The sequence below is a fragment of the Schistocerca piceifrons genome, chromosome 3 (assembly GCF_021461385.2).
Source record: "Schistocerca piceifrons isolate TAMUIC-IGC-003096 chromosome 3, iqSchPice1.1, whole genome shotgun sequence".
NCBI classification, from domain to species: Eukaryota; Metazoa; Arthropoda; class Insecta; order Orthoptera; family Acrididae; genus Schistocerca; species Schistocerca piceifrons.
Window position 1 is genome coordinate 482,743,969 of NC_060140.1, and position 22,357 is coordinate 482,766,325.

Sequence of the window (22,357 nt, forward strand, 5' to 3'; positions counted from 1 at the left end):
AAAATACACTACTGTATGGTACACAAGTAATCTAATATGTCTATCAAACGCTTTTATGCCCCATTGTTTGATATTATTACTGTCCTGTTCCTCGTTCAGCGAAATTCGATGACGAATGGCGTTTTATATAAAAACAGAAGTACGTCTTTAAACAGCCAAGATCGCTATTGTCAGCATTCATTTTGATGCAAACTAAGTTGCCATAATGAGATCTGTAAAGGACAAATCAACATATTCAAGCACACTGTTATCAGATGTAAAGGCGTGTAATACAATTTTACAGAAACATGGACTGTACCATGTAATATAACTTACCTTCTGCAGTACATTTCACTAAATTTTGATCAGATGCGTATGATACCGTATGATATCATAGAACGAGATTTCATGAACATGAGAACAATAGTGAATCAGCAAGTCGGGGATAAAATAGCTATTACATAAAACAAAGTACATATTGCATCGATTATACAAGCTCATGTTCGTACATTATCACAGTAAAGACAGAGATTCAGAAGTAAACGTCATAGACCTTACAACGAGACACCAGGTGCCACTGTGGTAGTAGCTATTGTGTTTTAACATTAATCCAGATCGCCCCCTAACTTGACAATGTCATGCACATACACCGATCTGCCACAACATTATGAGCACCGACATTCCATTGATATAAACCCGTCCAGGCGACAGCAGCATCATCTGCAAAAGGAATGACTGCTTGTCAGACACACGCCCGCTTCATGTAATATCAGTGAGAGTGCTGTCCATATTTAGAACGGGGAACGCGCGCCATCTATCTGAGCTTATGATTGCCAGTAGACTGGGCACGAGCATTTGTGGAGAGTGCTTCAACACGTCTGGATGTCGCGTCGTGCAGTTGAACGGTCACCCATCATTACAAATGTCGGACGTCGTAGGCTGGGCAGACTGGTAAGATAAGACAGGAGGCCAACTGTGGTGGAACTAACATCAGATGTTAATGCTGGGCAGAGTACAAGTGTCTCTGAACACACTGTCCACCGAACACTCCTATTAACGATAACCTTCGGCGCCCGACGGCCCATGTATGTGACAATGTTAACACGAAGTCATTCGCAGCTAAGACTAAAGAGGAGGCGTGACCATCGGCACTGGACGTTGACGCTGTGTCAGTGCATTGCGTGGTCTGATGGATCACGATACCTTCTTCATCATGCCGATGGGAGGGCACGAACAGTCGCCTTCCAGGGAACAGCTCCTTGACACCCGTACTGCGGGATGAAGACAATTTGGCGGCGGTTCCATTATGCTCTGGGGAACATCCACCTGGGCATCCAGGGGATCAATGGAGCTCGTGTGCGTCACCATGATGGCCAATGAGTGTCGTACACTGGCAGCAGACAACGTACACCCCTTCGTGACTATCATGTTTGCCGACGACAATGGTGCTTTCAGCAATATGTCATGTCGCAAGGGCAGTAGAGTCATGGAGTGGTTCGAGGAACACAGAGGTGAGTTCCAATTAATATTCTGGGCCCCGATCACCAGATCTGAACTCGATCGAACACATCAGGGACCTGATTGAACGGGGCGTCCGAGCTCATGGTCCCCCTCCACGGAATTTGTGGGAATTAGGTGACTTTTGTGAATATATGGTGCCAACTTCCTCCAGCGATCTACGAAGACCTTATTGCTTCCATTATCCATGCTAAAGGACTGCATACCGACTGTTAGGCACATGATCACAATGTTCTGGCTGATCCGTGTATGAATGGCATTTTACTTGTAAACGAATGGTGTCGTAGGCTAGAGAAGCAACGATGGCAGAAAGGCAAAGGTCGGAACTAATGAGCAGGTCAAAAGGCGGATCCGTTCCCTAAACGGTTCAGTACGTCACGAAACAACTCGTTATGAGAACTTACGATGTAGAATTATTTCACAAAGATACTTGAGTAACTTACAGAATTCACGGTAGACCAACTTATAAACAGCGATGGGAAAACATGGTATCCTATATCACAGTCTTCTTTTCTGTTTAAGAGATCTTCCAGTTCTTTCGCATTCTGTGCCAGAAAGGAAAATTCGTGTGTAAACCTCATCATTTGTCCTTGAACCCCGATGGTGTTTTAATCCTCCTCTAGACTGTCAGGCAGCTCCTTCATTCTTACTCCAGAATACAACCTTCAGAAATAACACAATTTCATTATTGTCTTATGTTTCTCGCCTAAGTCACTTTTTGTTTCTATTCTTACTCCTACAACTTTATTGTAAAAGGATGATAATGATTTTGATTAATGAGGAATCTATTGTTACTTTCACATTTTAGCGCATCATTTACACTGCCCATTACGACATTGATCATCCCTAGCTGAGATTATCGGCACGTGACGCAGAAAGGAAAGTGTGAGTATGTAAGCAGGGTGGGCAGTTGCAGAGGGTGGGCTTACTGGTAGTTGGGAGCTCCAACGTCAGGCGCGTAATGGGGCCCCTTAGGGAAATGGCAGCAAGAGAGGGGAAGAAAACCAATGTGCACTCTGTGTGCATACCGGGGGGAGTCATTCCAGATGTGGAAAGGGTCCTTCCGGATGCCATGAAGGGTACATGGTGCACCCATCTGCAGGTGGTCGCTCATGTCGGCACCAATGATGTGTGTCGCTATGGATCGGAGGAAATCCTCTCTGGCTTCCGGCGGCTATCTGATTTGGTGAAGACTGCCAGTCTCGATAGCGGGATGAAAGCAGAGCTCACCATCTGCAGCATCGTCGACAGGACTGACTGCGGACCTTTGGTACAGAGCCGAGTGGAGGGTCTGAATCAGAGGCTGAGACGGTTCTGCGACCGTGTGGGCTGCAGATTCCTCGACTTGCGCCATAGGGTGGTGGGGTTTCGGGTTCCGCTGGATAGGTCAGGAGTCCACTACACGCAACATGCGGCTACACGGGTAGTAGGGGTTGTGTGGCGTGGGCTGGGCGGTTTTTTAGGTTAGATGGCCTTGGGCAAGTACAGAAAGGGCAACAGCCTCAACGGGTGCGGGGCAAAGTCAGGACATGCGGGGACCAAGCAGCAATCGGTATTGTAATTGTCAACTGTCGAAGCTGCGTTGGTAAAGTACCGGAACTTCAAGCGCTGATAGAAAGCACCGAAGCTGAAATCGTTATAGGTACAGAAAGCTGGCTTAAGCCAGAGATAAATTCTGCCGAAATTTTTACAAAGGTACAGACGGTGTTTAGAAAGGATAGATTGCATGCAACCGGTGGTGGAGTGTTCGTCGCTGTTAGTAGTAGTTTATCCTGTAGTGAAGTAGAAGTGGATAGTTCCTGTGAATTATTATGGGTGGAGGCTACACTAAACAACCGAAGTAGGTTAATAATTGGCTCCTTTTACCGACCTCCCGACTCAGCAGCATTAGTGGCAGAACAACTGAGAGAAAATTTGGAATACATTTCACATAAATTTTCTTAGCATGTTATAGTCTTAGGTGGAGATTTCAATTTACCAGATATAGACTGGGACACTCAGATGTTTAGGACGGGTGGTAGGGACAGAGCATCGAGTGACATTATACTGAGTGCACTATCCGAAAATTACCTCGAGCAATTAAACAGAGAACCGACTCGTGGAGATAACATCTTGGACCTACTGATAACAAACAGACCCGAACTTTTCGACTCTGTATGTACAGAACAGGGAATCAGTGATCATAAGGCCGTTGCAGCATCCCTGAATATGGAAGTTAATAGGAATATAAAAAAAGGGAGGAAGGTTTATCTGTTTAGCAAGAGTAATAGAAGGCAGATTTCAGACTACCTAACAGATCAAAACGAAAATTTCTGTTCCGACACTGACAATGTTGAGTGTTTATGGAAAAAGTTCAAGGCAATCGTAAAATGCGTTTTAGACAGGTACGTGCCGAGTAAAACTGTGAGGGACGGGAAAAACCCACCGTGGTACAACAACAAAGTTAGGAAACTACTGCGAAAGCAAAGAGAGCTCCACTGCAAGTTTAAACGCAGCAAAAACCTCTCAGACAAACAGAAGCTAAACGATGTCAAAGTTAGCGTAAGGAGGGCTATGCGTGAAGCGTTCATTGAATTCGAAAGTGAAATTCTATGTACCGACTTGACAGAAAATCCTAGGAAGTTCTGGTCTTACGTTAAATCAGTAAGTGGCTCGAAACAGCATATCCAGACACTACGGGATGATGATGGCATTGAAACAGAGGATGACACGCGTAAAGCTGAAATACTAAACACCTTTTTCCAAAGCTGTTTCACAGAGGAAGACCGCACTGCAGTTCCTTCTCTAAATCATCGCACAAACGAAAAAATGGCTGACATCGAAATAAGTATCCAAGGAATAGAAAAGCAACTGGAATCACTCAATAGAGGAAAGTCCACTGGACCTGACGGGATACCAATTCGATTCTACACAGAGTACGCGAAAGAACTTGCCCCCCTTCTAACAGCCGTGTACCGCAAGTCTCTAGAGGAACGGAGGGTTCCAAAAGATTGGAAAAGAGCACAGATAGTCCCAGTCTTCAAGAAGGGTCGTCGAGCAGATGCGCAAAACTATAGACCTATATCTCTTACGTCGATCTCTTGTAGAATTTTAGAACATGTTTTTTGCTCGCGTATCATGTCATTTCTGGAAACCCAGAATCTACTATGTAGGAATCAACATGGATTCCGGAAACAGCGATCGTGTGAGACCCAACTCGCTTTATTTGTTCATGAGACCCAGAAAATATTAGATACAGGCTCCCAGGTAGATGCTATTTTTCTTGACTTCCGGAAGGCGTTCGATACAGTTCCGCACTGTCGCCTGATAAACAAAGTAAGAGCCTACGGAATATCAGACCAGCTGTGTGGCTGGATTGAAGAGTTTTTAGCAAACAGAACACAGCATGTTGTTATCAATGGAGAGACGTCTACAGACGTTAAAGTAACCTCTGGCGTGCCACAGGGGAGTGTTATGGGACCATTGCTTTTCACAATATATATAAATGACTTAGTAGATAGTGTCGGAAGTTCCATGCGGCTTTTCGCGGATGATGCTGTAGTATACAGAGAAGTTGCAGCATTAGAAAATTGTAGCGAAATGCAGGAAGATCTGCAGCGGATAGGCACTTGGTGCAGGGAATGGCAACTGACCCCTAACATAGACAAATGTAATGTATTGCGAATACATAGAAAGAAGGATCCTTTATTGTATGATTATATGATAGCGGAACAAACACTGGTAGCAGTTACTTCTGTAAAATATCTGGGAGTATGCGTGCGGAACGATTTGAAGAGGAACGATCATATAAAATTAATTGTTGGTAAGGCGGGTACCAGGTTGAGATTCATTGGGAGAGTCCTTAGAAAATGTAGTCCATCAACAAAGGAGGTGGCTTACAAAACACTCGTTCGACCTATACTTGAGCATTGCTCATCAGTGTGGGATCCGTAACAGTTCGGGTTGACGGAGGAGACAGAGAAGATCCAAAGAAGAGCGGCGCGTTTCGTCACAGGGTTATTTGGTAACCGTGATAGCGTTACGGAGATGTTTAATAAACTCAAGTGGCAGACTCTGCAAGAGAGGCGCTCTGCATCGCGGTGTAGCTTGCTGGCCAGGTTTCGAGAGGGTGCGTTTCTGGATGAGGTATCGAATATATTGCTTCCCCCTACTTATACCTCCCGAGGAGATCACGAATGTAAAATTAGAGAGATTAGAGCGCGCACGGAGGCTTTCAGACAGTCGTTCTTCCCGCGAACCATACGCGACTGGAACAGGAAAGGGAGGTAATGACAGTGACACGTAAAGTGCCCTCCGCCACACACCGTTGGGTGGCTTGCGGAGTATCAATGTAGATGTAGATGTAGATGTAGAGATGGATACGGAGCTATTGAAGTAACGATGAGGGCCGGGAATGGGTAACTCCACTGCAATAACCGTCTTTCACAAAGAGAAAATTTTAATGGCCCGGCACATGGGAATGAGGACATCGGTAACGGCGGAACTGGTCCGTTGTTAGCGTGCATTCAGTTCGGTCATGCGAAACTGTTTCACCACCGATGATCTAACATAGTTCCCCCTTCGAATCATCGTACGAACGTAGAAATGGCAGATATTGACATGACCGACCATGAAACAGAAAAGCTATTACAATCGCTTAGTAGTGGAATTGTATCAGGACCAGATAAGATACCTAGAATATTACCCAAAGATCATGCGAAAGAACTTGCTCTCTTTCTACCAACAGTTTATCGTAGGTCCCTGGAGAAAGTAAATGCCCACAGCAAGGGGAAAAAAGCGTAGGTCGTTCCTGTTTTTATAAAGGACTAGAGGTTAGATGCACTTTATTATATCCCTGTGTAGTTGACGTTAATACGTTGTAGAATTATGGAACATGTTCAAGAATTATGACTTTTTGGATAACTAAAACAGATATCTTGCGAAAGTCAGCACTATGTTCCTTCATGAGATCCATAGCGCCATAGACCACGGCCCTCAGCTTGATGCGGTGTTCTTCGACTTCAAGGAGGCATGTAACACCGGTCCCACACTGCCGTTTAGTGAAAAAAATACGAGCTTATCGAGCATCGGACCGTAGTTGCAACTGGATTCAAGACTTCCTTGGAGACAGAACACAACTCATAGCTATTACGGCAACAAAATCGACAGATGTAAAGGTAATTTCCAGAGTACCCCAAGAAAGCGTCATGGGGCCGTTATTCCTTGTAGTGTGTATAAATGACGTTGCAGAAAGCGCCGGATGCACTTTAAGACTGTTAGCAAATGATGTGGTTGTCTATAACAACGCAGCAACGCCAGAAGACCGTATGGATTTTCAGAATGACCTGCAGAGGATTGATGAATGGTGCAGGATCTGGCAGCTGACCCAGGATGTAAAAAAATATATAGGGAAAAAAGGCACGAATGTACAACTGCACCGCTGATGAGAAACTGATGGAAACAATGTATATCGTAAAATATCTATGAGAACTATTCAGAGCGACCTTAAGTGGAATGACCATATAAAGCGAATAGTAGGAAAATCAGAAGCCAGGTAGAGATCCATAGGAAGAATCTGAAGGAAATTTAACTCATCCACGAAGGAAGTGGCTTGTAAGTGGCTTGTTCGACAGATTCTAGAGTATTGTTCATCAACATGGAATCCTTACCGTGCAGAACTCACTGAAGAGACAGAAAAGATCCAACGAAGAACGGTGCGTTTCGTCACGGGATCGCTTAGTCGGCGCCAGAGCGTTGACGAGATGCTCAACAAACCTCCAATTGTAGACATCAGTCGAGAGGCGTTGTGATTCACGGAGAAGTTTACCATTGAAATATGGAAAGACCACTTTCCGGAAAGATTCGGACAACATATTACTTCCTTCCACACACATCACGTGTAGTGATCAAGACGAGAAAATTAGAGAAATTAGCTCCACTGCAGGGGCTTATCGGCCGTCATTCTTTCCTCGCGCCATTTGCGAGTGGAATAGGGTGGGGCAGGAGATCAGTAAGTTGTAGCAGATGTACTCTCCACCACACATCAGTAGGTGGCTCGCTGATTACGATGTAGAGGTAGCTGCAGATGTTTGTTTAGGCACGGGTGTTTCGGAGCAAACAGTCCAGTGAAAATTGTAGTAGATTGGGTTCTACAGCAGACGACCTCAGTATGTTCCCATGTTACTCAATAACATCGTCAGTTGTGATTGCATTGGGCGCAGGATCGTCGAGACTGGGCGTGGATCAATGGAAACATGTCATCTGGTAAGATGAATCACGTTTCTTTGTTACAACAGGTAGATGGTCGTGACCAGATATGTAGTTCGCAGTTCGCCTACATGACTATATATCCCGCTTATCTGGACTTATGTATCTACTGTTCTTGAAGTTTTATGAATGGTAACTGGAATCAATTTCAAGTTCTGCTTAATTATTTTCATCCTGAAATCATTTTACATATCTTGTGACTTTTATGTTCAGTTTACATGTGATCGCTTATCATTTATTCACGTCGGTGGTCAATGCGACCGCTGCTTAATGGAAACTAGCTGTCTTCAGCAGAATTAATAGTATAATAAAATGCTTTCTCCAGATAGCATATTTTCTTCTACACATTCGATTTTCAGTCAGAATAAGATATTACAATGGTATGGTGTATGTTCTTTTGGACAAGCACATCCAAAAGAAATATATCACACATATATAACGTACGCACTTGACAGTATATCGATCTTTCAGTACAGATGCACAAATAAGCCATCTATGGCGGGAACACAGTAGGGCTCCGAACGAAGAGCGGCAGTTGACATGGGACGCTACTCTGTAGCGTGTGGCGTATGGAAATTTGGGGCAGCCAGGGGACGCACTCAGATCAGAGAAGCTGCCGTCTGCCTTGGGCAGTGTAGCGGCCCGGACGTCCGGTTTACGTCCTCACCTCGCACTCAGAGTCGTTTGTGTGATTCAGCCTTCTTGGCGCACTATCTTTTTATACACTGAAAGTGGCTCATTCCCACCGAAAATCGACGCTGAAAATCAGCTTGTCGACTGAACATCACACTTTATGACGGCCAGCAGAAGACATGGCCAAGAAGCACACATCCGTTCCAGCTGTATGCAGTACTGGATCCCATAGTTACCACCTGCAGATGAGTTGGTCACAACCGCACTGACAACACTCCAGCTGACATTTGCAGAGGTTCTGCGAAACGACCTCTGGCTATGGTCTTCACTGAGTCCTAATACTGAACCATTGCTGTCTCCAGTAGTACCTGAGTTTCGTCAACAGAACGACTCCTGCACCTTTGCCCTCTCCTATATTGCCTGTCTTGTGTAGTGGTAAGGAATCTTCAGGAGAGGAGATAGACCTTGATTCTACAGTCATGCCTACTGACGCTTTTGTGCCTCACTGTCAGGACCCCCTAGGCGTCTGCAGACTCTGAAGACCATGTGTATAAGCAACAGTAGCTGAGAATGCTTCGCCTAGGGATGAAGAACAGCTGATTGGACAGCGTCACTTTTCCACCACAGATATAATACCAGCCGCAGACTCGACAGCGGCTTCTTTGCACACTCTTAGTCCATCAAAGTCTGCTTGGTCTGGTGATGTAGAAGGAGACAAACCTGTCGTTGAGAGAGCAGAAAATGCTGCTGCTCCAACCCATGACTGCGAATCACAAGAGATAATGGATCGGGATGTGTCATTTGCTGGGACGACGAGTTTACACATTGCTGCTCTTGCTGCCTCAATGAACGCCCCAGAAGCCACAATTCGCAAGCTTTCAGGATTGGCTCAATAAATGTTGACACCGTTGGCACACCTGTCAAACTACAACTGTTCACAAAACGTTACAAGTGTCAGACCTCAGAGTTTCCCTCTTGTAAGAAGTTTGCGAAGAAACGTTTCCACCTAACCATGGCTATGCTGTGACCTTCCATGCTGTCTGAATCATCATTGTTTATGCTTCCTCAGTCATGGCCAAGCAATGAGAACAGATGCGAATCTATGTGTAAGAGGTCTGCCATTGTTTGTGGTCTATTATCACCATATTATTCTTAATGGCGACTGCAGTTGTGTTATCCCAGAAGGACCACATGCCAGAACGAAAGATACTAGTACATTAATTGAACCATGTCAGTACTTGGAATCATGTGCATGGTGATTGGCCTGGATATTTGTATGTCATTAGCTGTTCAATGAGTCGTCTTCACTGTATCCATGTTTCCCAAGGACTCGCAGCAGCCACATTTGAAGCTGACTTATGGTCTACATCCTTCTCTGACCATATTGCCTGCAACTCCACTGTTTCCCTCCAACAGCACAGGGTGTTACGCGTTTAAGGGACTTGTAGTTGAATGTCGTCCCTCTGCAGGATTCGTAATGCAAACAGATCATAGATATGACTTGAAAAACCTACGAAAGGCGTCGTCTAGCATATCCCTCGACGTTCCAGTGGTGGCCCCACTGTGCCATGCCTGCAACTACATCGATCAATGATAAATTATGGTCGCGACAAAATGCAGTGGCATCAAATACCATGGAATATTTGACAGTGCTCCATGTGCTCTGAAACCATCATCCCTCTACTCAACGACAAGTTGAAATTCAACAGATTGAAGGGAAAATAATTTCGCTTACACTTCAACACCTAGAAAGAAGACTGACACGTGCGAGATTGCAAGACCAGGTAGGTTGGTTCACAAGGGATGTCCAATATCGATGCTTTTTTATGCCATCGCCCTTGAGCCACTGTTACATGGTTTGCAGAGCTGACTGACTGTGATCACGAGAAATGGGGATGCTTCATCTGTTGTGCGTATATTTATGACTTGGTCATCTTGATTCGATTGGTGGATAAAGTGTGAGTGGCGCTGGAATGGATTCCAAATATCGGACTCCACCATATTACCCGAGAGAAGCAGCGATGTCACAGCACTAGACCATTCCCTCGGCATGCCAGATGGCCGCCAATTGTCGTCCCAGAATGATATCGAAGGTACCTTTGTGTATCACTCCAAACAGTTCTACGCAGTATTGGACCAGGACACCACAATGATGGATGATGTCCAGTCGTTGATGGGAACCTTTGACTTTTGGAGGTTCTCAAAACTGTGAGTATGGCTGATGACTTTACTGATGCTTTCCATGAGGAAGTGGCAAACAGATCCCTGGGCCAGATGGTTTTCTGTTGGAGTTTTACTGCTCATTTGACAACATTATGGCTTCACACAGGACTGACACATACCAAGAACTGATCATCCCAGACCTTCCCCTCCTACCAAATTATTAGAAGATCTGCCTATCCCAGTCCCAAAGCTGCCTGCCAGTCAGGAAGAGGGACCGTTAACCATATTAAATTCTGACTTCAAGATTTTTACCCATGTTCTTGCTGCCCGCCTTTGATGTATCCTCACTCAGGTCATCTCTATGGATTAAACTTTGATTAGTTGTGAAAGTAACATTCAGACATCACTCAGGGATTATTGTAATATCATAGCTCTGGCAGCAACCTATCACATTCAGGGTTCCTTAGTGATGGTGGATTTTGAGTACGCTTTTGATAAAATGCGTCTGACTTCTTTGAGACAGCGCTGTGACAGAAGGTTTTCTCCCACAGATTTATACACACAGTCTTGCTACTTGCATAAAAAGTTCTCCGTTTACTTGCCGTGTCAAATTTGGATAAAATCCCGAGCTTTCGATGACTACCTCCGTCATCTTCGTCAGGGGTAAAAGTGACTTGCTACTTGTCTGAGGTTCCATGTCAAGGTGCTGGTCAGTAGCCACGTGGCTGGCCCTGTTACTATCATACGGTTGGTCCACCAGGGATGATTGCTGTCGATTCTTCTTCATGCCGTTGCATTTGAGCCACTGTTGCATGGTATGCAGAGCTGGCTGACAGGAATCACAATGAGGCGACATACTTTCATTCGTTGTGCATACAGAAACGATGTGATGGTTTGATGGTTTACTCGATGGATGAAGTGTGAGTGATGCTGGAACTGATCATCTGATATGGGACTGCTGTGGGCAGCCGTATGAATCTGACGATCTACGGTGCTATGATGGTCGGTAGAGGTCTTCTGGCAGCGAGTGTGGTCCTTTTGAAATTACTGGACGATCTCCAATGTGTAGGGATCCTCGTCACGTGCGACATGCCACGAGCAGCTTCAGTCAGCTATAAACACCTCCTTCAAGTGATGCACACGAAGGTTCATGGAAACCTCCTGCGAGAATTACACATAATACAAGGGGTTGATTTCGTTAAAACTCATCTGGCATCGTGACTACCCCATTCGGCACGGACTTTTCCGATGCCAAAGGCGATGGCACACAGACTGCTGGTGATGTTTGGCTATTTTGTGAACATTGATGTTATCATCAAAGTCCTCTAAGACACGCTAACACTTACTCCTCGAGACAGTGGCTTTGGTATTGTCGCCTTCCATGGAAGACCGACTGCCCTTTATGTAAGTACGATGGTTAAACTGTAGACCCGCCACCCGACCAGACCAGTGGAAACCCTGACTGATGAATCGGTCCCTCCCTTCTTTGTGCCGCCTGTTGCAATAGCACATATTTCTACCTCCCCTTAACGCATCAGGATCTTCCTCATGGAATACAGTTATGTCCATCCAGATTTTTCTCCTACAAGGAAGCCTATAGCTTGTGATGTTTATCACATAATGTGAGAGATCATGCACGGAATTTGGTGGAAAGCTGGTATCTTACAGTCGCAGGCCTGTGGTCTGTGCACCACATCCTCCTCGCCACGAATTCTTGTGTGACCTGGTATGTGGTTTTTGGTAGAAAATACATGACACAATTTCGCCTATATACCGTTAAAATGACAGATTCGCCACTTAGCTCCCAGTGTCAGACATTTGACACTGATGAACATCGATTGGAGAGTGTATCTTCTGCAAAAGTGTGTCAGCTGATTCAGAAAATGCTTCTCTTTCTTTTATGTACGGATCCCCATTTCATCGACTGAAGTAACTTCTGTTCCCAGACAGGGCCTGTTTTCCATGTATGGAGGCCAATGCCGTGAATAGCGTAAAAGCCGTATCGATATATTACTTTTGTCATGAATGAGACAAGAGTGTTCTTGATTTTTGGACATTCCTGCAAGGTAGTATTACTTTTATCGTGCACAGTTCGAGATATCGTCAGTACCATACCAGTTTTTTCGGAAGTGTCTTCTTGGAACCACCTGCACCTGGGATGTCCTGGGTAGGAACTGATGACTTCAGTGTGAGTATCTGGTATCAGGCCTTAGACCAGTGTATGGGCAAAATGGAATAGTTTTCGAGAGGATGTGCCCGGGAACAAACCTGATGGAGTCGGGATTGGGTTGGGATGTTTGTGGGAAGAGACCAAACCGCGAGGTCATCGGTCTCGTCGGATCAGGGAAGGACGGGGAAGGAAGTCGGCCGTGCCCTTTCAAAAGAAGGAGTCGGGATTTTGAGTGTATCTACCCACATGTAGGCGGCGTTCGAATGGCATTTTCTTTGTTTCCCTGTGAGGACGTTCATAGTTCCACTTCTGTTTTGTTGTTGTTGCTACCATTTGCACACTGATGTGAATCTCTTTTACAGTTACTCTACCAACATTGAAAATCTATACAAATAGTGATTCAGCGACCGCTCGCATTCAAAAAAAAAGAAAAAGAAAGAAAAGAAATGTTAAGGCCACCGCTCGAGTAAAGCAGGAAATCCAGATTCGAATCCCAGTCCGGCACAAATATCCATCTGTCACGATTAAATTATCCCGGTGCACCAGTGCAACAAAAGTCGGAAATTTCTTTCGCCATCAAAGTATGGTAGGTCTGAGCAGCAGTGAACTTCGAGCCACTTATTTCAGTTGTGATTCATACATTTTTTTTCCTTAGGTCATAGGCAGTACACTGTGGAGTCTATCTGCATCGGCATTGCACTCATTTTCTCTATAAGAGCAGACGCAGCTAGACGTTTAGGTATAAAAATATAAAGGCTTGAGCCACGGCCCTCAATGCAAGGGGAAGCTTTCATTCGGTAAGAAGATCTTTGCGAGAATTTAGAGAGGTCAATTAGAGAAAGTATCCGCGAGGAGTCATGGTTGCGGCGCGAAGTTAAGTTATAGAGGCAGCACGGCTCATTATTTCTGCAGTAGATGAGCAACGACTTGCTGAGTCCATGCCGTGGTGAGCTGTCCTACACTGAGCAAAATGGGGTCCAACACGATAAGAGATGGCACGCCTTTCTCTCATTTTAACAACGTTGTCAGTCAGATCAATGTTCATATTTTAGATCATGATCTCGGTGCTCCCCCGTAGTACATTTGGTATGCAGTTTATGACATTTTGTACGTGAGGAAATTGTTGGCAGAATGTTCTTATATCTGCAAGTGTAGCCAGTAGAGCCTGAGGGTTGGTTCAAGTGGCTCTGAGTGCTATGGGACTTAACATCTGAGGTCATCAGTCTCCTAGAACTTAGAACTACTTAAACCTAACTAACCTAAGGATATCACACACATCCACGCCCGACGTAGAATTGGAACCTGCGACCGTAGCAGTCGCGCGGTGCCGGACTGAAGCGCGTAGAACCGCTCGGCCACCGCGGCCGGCGTACCTGAGGGGCTGTAATGGAAGCGACAGAGAACAGGGAGAGAGATAGTTTGGGGCCATAAATTATGAATGCAGCGACTAGGCTGTGTGAGTGATTCTGGGTAGCAGCACTGAGCGAATCGTACCTGCAGAGGGACTTCTGGCTGTATCACACTCCTCCTTCTACTTAGGGTTGGACAGGAGGGTGCTGATTGGCAAAACTATTACCTGGGCCAGGTTCTTGTTCATCACAGAGATGGCCAGTTGGTGGAAAGTGGGTGGAGAAAGCCATTTAAGAGAGACTGGTGTAAACTGAGCCTTTGTGCAAATGATGGGAAGATCATAAAACTCTGTGAATTCTTATGTTAGAAGCTGGGACGATAAGGGCAGAGTGGCTGGTGTATGTGTTTAGTGGGGTAGGACTGTACTATCTTGATACCAGGAAGGCGCCAAGTTCTTTTAGCGAGTCGTAAAAACATATATTTCACAGGCCCGACTGTCTGGGAAGCTTAACAGCCTTCTTTCAGAAATTGTAAATGGTCAGCCTGGAAAGATTTGATCTCTCCATAAATGAGGGACTGGGATGCCAGCTAGGTAGATATTTTTTTGCCAAAAACATGCCCATGTTTACTGCGACAACAATGCCTCCCTACTCTACAGTCTCCTTTTTCAGATAAGAGAGAATGGGTATCGTTGATTGGCTCCTCTCAGGAGTGTGGAAACCCCAGTTCTGTGTCTACAGGCCAACAGAATAGTCAAGAGGTGTGATTCAACGAGTAGAGGATAGTTCGATTGCTGTGTACAATGTGGGAGCAGTTTCGTTTTTCCTAATTCGGCTCCCGAACCGAGGCTCGGTGGAAAGTGGTTGTGACTATGTTCTTCTGGTCTCCCCTGGTGGAGAACTTCATCTTTCCCTAGTGGATGAGACTTGAGGTCTGTATCTGGTGGAAGAGCAAGAGCCAGTGCACCGACAGTGGTTATACATATAATTTCGGACATATCGTATGTCACGAGGTCAATTCACCAACAGTGGTTCTACATATCATTTCTGACATATTGTATGTCACGGTGGTGAGCTTATTCTTCCTGATTCGGTCATCTGACAATTCCAGCATGCTCCGCTAGACCTGTGAGTCAAATTGTTCTGGCCAGACCAGCGAGTGGGAGCGGCCTCACTTTGAAATCTGCAGGGATTTCAGGGCTCTTATAGGGAAATTTCTCGCGTTTTGATAATCAGAATGCCAGGCCGCACAGTTTGCAAATTTTCTTGGAGGCGTTAGAAAATTACAGCTGCCACAGCGAGACGTATTCTGCTGCCGCCTCAATGGGTAAAATACTGCTGCTCAGGCGTAAGGTTCTTAAATGTAATTCACAGCTCCCTATTCTCTGGTGAACCACAGTTTGCGGTATACTTGATCGTAGCTGATTCCATTTAAATAGTTAAGCCTCACAGTGGAGTCATGCCAACAAAGTCAGATTGCGTTGTAAAAAGTATTCATTCAGGAAAGGATCTGTATAGATCCCTCCCTACTGAATGCTTTTCTGATTTGTGTTTGCAATTTTTTGTGTAACATGTATCAGCTTATTGTAATTATAAAATTATTAATAAAACTTGTCATTACTTTGTAAAGTTAAACCCGCCACTGGTCGCATTCGCACTCCATCAACTATTCACTATTTTTGTTTTATTGAGGTGGTATATGCGTACACCAGCAATTCAAGGTTCAGTCTTACCAATTTAATTAATTTTACTACTAATTTGAGTTCTGAAAGTGATCGCAGGCATGGGCAACAAAAGTGCCACGAGTAAATTCGCTAATTTCATGCACAAAAATTAAAAGTGTAGCTCACGGTTTTTAGGTTACTGAGAAGATAATACTTTTCTTTATGAAAAGATAATAACATTTAGCATCACTCAGACATGTATTTATGATTAAGGAAAGTGACGGCTTTGCAACGACAGTAGGATTTATCCCACGACTTTTGTTACCTAACTGTATTTTTAGTGAGAGTTTTCCAAAATGTGAATCACTCGTCATTTAAAAGTAAACATTGGCACTTCTACTACATATTGTGGATTTTAACTACTGACGTGCATCAAAGCAATGCCACAAATGTAAAAAGGCTCAAGTGCCACAAGGTGCATTTTACTGTATGTATTTTTACTTGTAACAAACGAGTTTGTAATTTTAGTTTTTGACAAATCTGTGTGTGGAACATGACGTACAATGAAAAAGTTGTTAAAGGTATATAAATGTATAATTGCCATTTCCTCACCTGTAATGTCAAACGAAAATATTGATGGTAGATGAAGTATACGTAAATGCATAATGTTATAGATGTCAAGATGACCATCTTACCTATGGAAATCGGTCAATAAAAAACTGTTTTTAACGCGATCTTCGCTAGAAAAAATTTCTTTAAATTATATACAATTTTTTTATTTCATCTAATTTTGCACATCCTTTCACACCTCTTAGGTAGCTAATTAAAGACGCTTGAATTTTATTTATCTATCATTTGGTGAGAGTACATGTCTCACTGTCGTAGAGAAATACACGTGCTGCTATAGCTTTCTAATTTTTAATTGTACATTTTTCCCATTTTACTTTTTGAAGTTCCGTTTACCGCACCAAATTAATTCTTTGAAATTGTTACCAGTTTTATTTCTTTCACCTAACAGAACAAAGTACAACTACCTAGGAAATCAAATCAATTACCTAGCAAATCAAAATGTAGATGGAAAACTTAGAAACGAAGCCAGTAGGGCATCACTATTTGTTATGTACGAAATTCTAGCTCTAGCCTCAAGCACCTCCAGAAGGAAACCACTCGGCAACTAACGAGTCTCCAGCTGCAGGACTGTAAGCAGGCTACGGAAGACGGGTCTAAGCCTCTCAGAGGCGATTCTGTCTGTCGTCATTACGGAAGGCTTCACAAGCGCCGACATCCGTAAATCGATTCGCTGTGCTTTTGATTTCCATGCACTGCTTCCTTAATGGTTTCGCAGGGGCTGTGAAATGTTAGCTCTTACTTCGGAACAGGGAGCATTTATCTACCGGTGAGTTAAGTAACATGGTGATTAAATTGTGTGATTAAATTTACATAAAACTCTCGTCTTCTCTCTTCATTTCTTACAACGCCCTGGGAGACTGTAACGCGAAACTTGAGGCCACAATCCAAATATTTTAGTTACAGTCGTAAACAGGAAGGAAACATCGTAGTTTTAGTTTCGTATTCCGCGTAGCTTTACCGTAACAGAGCTATTCCGGAATGAAATTCACAGTTTTTAGGAAGTCTTTTAATATTCCAAAGAAACATTTTCTTGGTAATTGTAATTTTATGCCATACTAACGAGACACAGCTTTGTGAGTTTAGTATCTGGGAAGCCGTACTGGCCCCTTTGGATCCCACGAGAGCCATATGAAAATTCTGACTAAGGCCTGGAGAACGTCATTTCTGAGTAGAGAAAGTGAAAAAAATTAATTACAGAGCAAAATTCTCAATATCTTTCAGTTACAGATCCCTAGAACAAATGATTATTTCGAACACGGAAGCACTGTTCTAGAAAAACATGCGTCTTTCAGACAGTTGATTCGTTTTACACATGATATCTTGCAATTAGAACGCTAAGAATCAGCTAAATTCCATTTTATAACATCTTCTAAATGCGTTAGTGTGCGCTCGTATTCTATCATTTTATTACTATTCCCGGTAACCTCCCGACTCATTGCATACACATTCTCTTTTTACTGCACCAATGTGCCTAATCCATTCCTTTTCGACCGAACTTAAACCACTCTCACCTCCTAATCATGAAATCCATTCCACCATATGCCTATATCACCAAATATAGCCTCCAACGGTCCGTCTAAATGATATCCCAGCGTATCGAATTGCTCTTCCCGTGCTCTATTTACTCACCGATCCAGTACTACATCCCTCCTACAGTTCTTCACGGTCACATTTTTTCAACTCTGTAGGGAACATTATCGTTTTTATATGTAATTGATAGGATAATCTCTATGTATTTGTAACCGTCATAACTAGTGTCTGTCTATTTAAAATTCGTCAAACTGGCGCCTGTGTAGAGTTTTTAAAATCAAAATTATCGCTTTATTTGTTTTATATTAACTCCTTTGTAAAACATGTGGCAGTACTGTTCGCTGCGAGCGCGCCTCATTGCAGGGAAATGAAATAACAATAAATGAAATAAAAAACACCAACAGTCTCGCTGTGCAACGAATGAGCACAATGACTCGCAACTACTATTGAAGACACCCAGGCCTCCACGGGTCCCATTACTGGGAGCAGTGTTCCTGCCATGACTGTCTCCAGTCTCTTTGCTTTTGGACCGAACCAAATACCTGCCTTTATTCTATGTTATTTCCCTGCGTATATATCCATTTATTCCATTTCAATGACTAAATTCGATGTCGTCATTCAAGTTAGAGAACGCCTTTGTTGCCATGGGCTTTTGGTAAATTGGACAACATATTTTAGTATGTTAGTTTCGTGAGGTTGCGACAATATGAAACTGGATTAAATACTAATAAACTATGTTTCAAAAATAAACCACACAGGCCATCCCAGTGGGGATGTCTTAGCTGAGGAGGTCTCACCAAACTCCTTGACAGTGAAAATAATGAAGACATCTTGAAATGTTGTTATTTATCAGTTGTAAGATTCGCTGAATTGTGGGTGATAACAAAGCTCAAATGCTCTTTTAGTGCATGCTATAAATATGTCTTTCTGCTTATCTTGCAACATCCACACCGGATTAGGGTTTCTTTTCGGGAGTCCCGCTCAGATTGCTCTTCAACTCTGTTCTAACCCCGTTATTTCATATTTATCCGTTACTAACATTTCATTAAGGACTGATTATGATGTGGTCATTCAAGGTTTACATTGAAAAAATCTATACTGAATGTAAAGAACTTGATTTACTTTACTTTTCGCAATGGCTAATTAGTCGAAAGTAACCTTCCACAAAGAAAGGAAGATACTGCATCTCAACGTATGGAATACACTTAAAGTTTCTGTGGGCCTCAGTTGTAAGATGCCGGCTCATGTGGTTGTTCGGTGGGAGTCTCCAGTACACTATTTAACTCGCTCATTTCTCGTATGTACGTCGAAGGGAAGTGGCGATAACATAGCAACAAAGGGCTTTCTGATTCTCCATTTCGGTTGGAGTTATTAATTTACAGCTGTGTGACACGATTTCGTTGAGAGTACGACACTGCATCGTCTACAGCTCATAGCATTCGACAATGACACCAGCTGTTCATAGACATTGGTTGTTTATGTTTCTCAGTTTTATGTATGTTCAAATGTATGTGAATTCCTGTGGGACCAAACTGCTGAGGTTATCGCTTCCTAGATTGACACACTACTTAAACTAACTTATGCTAAGAACTCACACACACCCATGCCCGAGGGAGGACTCGAACCTCCGGCGGGAGGGGCCGCGCAATCCGTGACATGGCGCCTTAAACCGCGGGGCCACTCCGCGTGGCTTTATGCACGTAATCCGTAGAAGGCTACTCGTTGTCAGCCGAGAGTAGACCATTTGAATTTAGTCTGTCCGGTATGTGTTGTGGGGACGTTTGTGTTTCTGACTATACAGCATAAAGTAACTACATGTCCTTCAAGGTGGCGATAAACGAAACTGTGCAGAGCTCTGTCAATTCACTCTCGGTCTCCCGTACAGAAAGGATTTATTTGCACGCAAGTACAAGATGTACCGTTGAAAAATCGGGCTGTTCTTTTGAAAAGGAAATCTTTATAGTCCAATGCGTAAGTCACAATTTACTCCAGGTTTCTATCTCCACTCATGTTGAATGAGATAGTCTCGTAAAATCTGATGAATCTTTTTGAAACATTACAACTACATACATACTCCGCAAGCCACCTTACCATCCATGGCGGAGGAAACCTCGTACCTAATCATTCACTCTCCTGTTCCACACGCCGATGAAACGAGGGAAACGACTATCTACATCTTCCGTAGGAGCTCTAATTTCTCGTATCTTGTCTTTACGTCCCTTACGCGAAATGTTCGTTAGCGACGGTAGTATGGTTTTGCAGCCAGTCCCAAATGCCGGATCTCTAAATTTTCACAATTATATTTCGCGAAGAGAACATCGTCCTCGCTCCAGGAATTACCATTTGAGTTCACGAATCATTTCCCTGATACTCGCGTGTTGATCGTACTTACCCGCAACAAATATACCAGTATGCCTCTGAATTGCTTTGATGTTTTACTTTGATCCGACCTAGTGGGGATCCCAAACACTCAAACAATGCTGAAGAATGGGTCGTAATAGTGTTATACACACGTTGTCCCTTATCGATGAACAACACTTTTCAAAAATTCTTCGAATAAGCGGAATCTGACCATTCGACTACGTTTTACAACGTTACGCCTAGATTTTTAATCGAAGGACATTGTCTAGCAGTTCACCACTAATATTGCACCTCAAAATTTCAGTATTGTTTTTCCTACTCAACCACATTTACAGCAAGCTGCCATTCATAGGATCAAATAGATATTCTGTGTAAATAATTCTGCATCCTCCTATAGTCACTCAACAACGACGTCCCCCCGTATACTACAGCTTCATGAGCGAACAGTCGCAGACTGCTGCTCATCCTATACGCCAGATCGTTTATGCACATAGAGAACGAGGATGGTTCTGCCACACTACCCCCGGGGGCACCCCTGATGACTCCCTTGTCTCTGATGAAACATCCTGTATTCCACAATCAAATTGTACTATTATTTTCAGCCCATACGCAAATGTTTGTACGAATAATGTCGGTCCCACTCTTACCGATTTCAGGCTAAAGCTTTCAAATTTACGTGAAAAGACAGTTTCCAAATAGTTCCAGCAGACGGCAGTAAACAACATTTACGTAACAACTGCCCACAGCGAACAATCCAACGATCTAGTACCACTAGTCTACTGCGCTGGCAGCTCGACATTACTGTCATTTCGCTGCGCACGTCAGCGCGGAAAGGTTATATTTACTTGCTCTTTCGCTGCTTGTTTGACCTATAATAGAATAGTGAATCAATATCAAAGCAACCTCAGTGAATGAATATAAAATGCACAAAGTAAGAGAATATGGGAAACTCACAATCTCCCAAAGAAACAAAAGCGGTTCTTTGCTCTCTTAGGTTTTCTCGTCATGAGTGCTTAATGGGATGTTTTCAGGTTTCCAGCTGAGTCGTCGACTCCAGTTCCTCTTCAACGACCGACGCCATTATCTTCTCAAAGGTGTTGCGGACTGTGTCATTACGCGTACTCTCTGCCTGGACCCGAAGCAGAGAGTGAAACATTGCTGGTGTCACGCCGCTATTTATACCAGGATTCCACTCCCAGCGTCCGCTACGTCTTTTTGATGTTCATTTGTTTTTCGGAGCTCGCACTGTTATTTCGTGAAATGCACAAACTCTACACTGTTTCACGTCTAATGGGCGAAATCGGCGGTGAGATGATAACAGCTCCAGACAGCTTTGTTTAAATTAAAACATTGCCACGATTTATTGGGTTCCCTAACATCTTTATTTAGATCTACATGTACATTTAAGTGTCTGGTAGAGGATTCATCGAAACACCTTTAAGCTACTTCTCTAACGTTCCACTCTCGAAAACTGCGCGAGAAAAACTAACACTAAAATCTTCCCCTGCGAGCTCTCATATGATTATCATTTCTCCCTATGTAGGTAGACGCCAAAAAAATATTTTCACACTCTGAGGAGTAAGTTGGTGATTAAATTTTTGTGAGAAGGTCCTGCTGCAGCGCGAAACACCTTTGTTTTAATGACTGCCACCCCAATGTGTGTATCATATCCGCACTCTCTAGCGATAATACATAACAAGCTGCCACTCTTCGAACTTTTTCGATGTCTTCCATCTCTGATGCGGATCCCACGCCACAAAGAAGTACTGCAGAAGACGGCGGACAAGAGTAGTGTAAGTAGTCTCTCAGTAAACCTGTTAAATTTTCAAAATATTCTGCGAATAAATCGCAGTCTTTGGTTTGCTTCACCTCCCCCCTCCCCCCCCCCCCCACCCCCTGCAATATTATCTGTGTGATCGTCTGTAATTTATCGAGTAAGTGAAATGTAACGGATTTTTTTTAGTGAGCATGTGGATGACTTCACAATTTTCGTGATTCAGAGTCAGTTGCCAACAACTTTTTACACCAAACAGAAATCCGTATAAATCATTTGGTAATTCTTTTTGATCATCTGATGACATTACATGATGGTAAATGACAGCATCATCTGCAAA